The 2,480-nt window shown below is 37.9% G+C and overlaps 1 pseudogene; it reads right to left on the bottom strand.

Annotated features, from left to right (window-relative positions):
* Nucleotides 1–490: 490 nt before the first annotated feature.
* Nucleotides 491–1,033, bottom strand: LOC150095970 (KRAB domain-containing protein 2 pseudogene; annotated as a pseudogene).
* Nucleotides 1,034–2,480: the final 1,447 nt, after the last annotated feature.

Here is a 2,480-nt window from a genome sequence, read left to right on the forward strand (position 1 = left end):
TCAAACAGACACAGCAGGTAGCAGAACCGGAAGCCTTTTCGGTAGACGTGTATTCATCACCACTTTTGTTTCTTCCATCGTGGACTACGGTCTCGTCCATGTTTTGTGCAATAGGCACTTTCTCTTGGATAGGGTGATCTGTTTCTTCTTGTATTGTTTGAACATTTTCCATCATTTTTTCCAGTTGCTCCTCAGTCTGTATCTCTTGTAAAACATCTTGGGATAAGAAGATGTTGTGAGATCCACTTCAGCTATGCAGCCAAAGAGAGCTTCATACGGTGTTCTCTTAATCCCAGAATGAAATGCCCTGTTCTTCATAAGTTGCACGAAACATAGTCCCTCACTCCATCGGGCAGTTTTTTCATCTTGCATCCACGTACACAGCATATTTTCAATGTTCTGATTGGCTCTTTCGACACTGCCTTGGCTTTGTGAGTGGGAAGGCTTGCCATGGACGATCTTCAAAGTCAGCCAGTACTCCTTCAGCTTCTCACCACATTATTAGCAAATTCTCTGTCATTGTCAGATTGTAGAATCGATGGTGCTCCACAAGGTTATATGCCACTTCTTGCGCTGGCTCCGACATCAAACACAGCGCGAACTTAGTGAGATGATCTTGGTATACCATTATAAACTTGTATTCCCTGTCAGGATGTGACTGAAAATCGATGAGATCAACCTGACAACGGGAATTGAACTCGGAAAAAATCATAGGCTTCACTACAACACCCTTTTTAACATCTTTTTGTTTTTTCTGACAGGGCTCACAAAGGTGAATGTACAGTTCAGTGTCATGACGAGTAATATTCTTGTACTTGTGTGAGATTCCTTTCAACATTCTGTCATGTCCTCCATGGCCAATGACCAAATGAGCTTCATGAAGCACATTAAATAACTCAGAATCTGTGATGTAAAACTGGATTTCACTGACACCTTCTTTAACAGAATAAATCAACTTACTTTTCTTTTCTACGACCATCACATCATAGCGATTCAGCAGCCAAAAGTCACGTGGTATCTTCTTAGAAGCCATCTTAGCATTTTTTACATCGTTCCCTAACTTTTGGTAGTTAGTGAATGATGTTCACTAACTACCAAAATATCATCGTTGCATGTCAACATGCTGTGATTCCTGTCCGGACAATGCAGCTTGCTTATCCATTTTTTGTGCAGCAGAGCCAAATTGAAATTGCATTTTTCTTACCGTCGAACAAACCCGGCAGTGTAAATGGCGGAAGTGCTCTGACTCTCTGTTTGAGGCGAGCGTCGAAAGTCACATGACTTGCCTTGTGACATTAAACGTCACTGTCGGGAGTATTTTATACTTTGCTGGTGTGCCTTTTGGCATTCTATAGAATGCCTAGGAAATATGTGAAAATCTAAGCATTTCATACTTTGGCATACCACTTTCAGCATTCTATACAATGCCTAATTTCACACTTAGCCAGACGAAATTTGAATGAAATTATTGTTCGTTCCTGAACTGTGCTGTCAGATCAGCTCCTTTATTAACCAACTTTTTCTGTAATCCAATATTCCTTTTTTTCCCCTCCCCTCAGTTTCATATTTTGCCTAGGTTATATTCTGCTTTCTATGTGACTTTAAGAAGCATTCATCATGTCAGAGGCCCAATCAGTTTAAAAGCACAAGTTAGTACTTGGAAGGTGACCACTGAGGAGTACTGGCTGCTGCTGACAATTGTTTGAGAGGTATTTATAGGACTACTGGAGATATTTGATGTATAGTAGCAAAGAGGAAGGGACAAAGGGCCATCTCCAGCAGTTACGAAGAGTGGTGAGTAAGAGTGCACGAATTTTTTTTGCATGGAGGGTGGTTAGGCTTCTTTGGCTGAACCTGTTCAGCTGGTTTAAGGAGTGGTACGATAGGCTTTATATTGTCTAAGTTGAAGAATCTTGTGACTCCATGGAGTCCCTGAATAATAACGTTAGGTTCTGTGAATACATGGAGACTGTTCATAATTCCCTTCCTCTCCCTTTCCAAAAAAAAAAAAAAAAAAAAGTCCCCCATATCACAGAAGGATAGAATTGGGGAAATGCATTTATCTACAATTTATTGATGGGGAAACATCAATTTGAAATAAGATTAATATTAAGCTAAGCATATCAGTATATTGAAAGCTTGCTTTTCATACCTAATGGGTTTTTTTGTTTGTTTGTTTATTTTTTTCCTAATCAAAAACCCACTAGTTAGTATACTGCTACTTACAAATAGAAAAAAAGGAAAATGGATTGTATTTTGAATTTCAGCTAGGTCTAAAAGTTAAAAAAAAGAATAAAATATAATAAACTTGGGAATTTTTAATGATAAAAGGCCAAAGAATTAAACTAGTCATAAGAGAGAGAAATAAAAATCTTCTTTTCTGTCTGTATATATATAAAAACTTTGATTTGTGTTTTTTTTTTAATTGGAAATGATTATTAAATCATTCCCTTTTTTGCAAAGAAACTGATTTAATAATC

Source organism: Typopeltis vanoorti, chromosome 19 (assembly GCF_054136105.1).
Source record: "Typopeltis vanoorti isolate ZY-2024b chromosome 19, IOZ_Tvanoo_1.0, whole genome shotgun sequence".
NCBI lineage: Eukaryota > Metazoa > Arthropoda > Arachnida > Uropygi > Thelyphonidae > Typopeltis > Typopeltis vanoorti.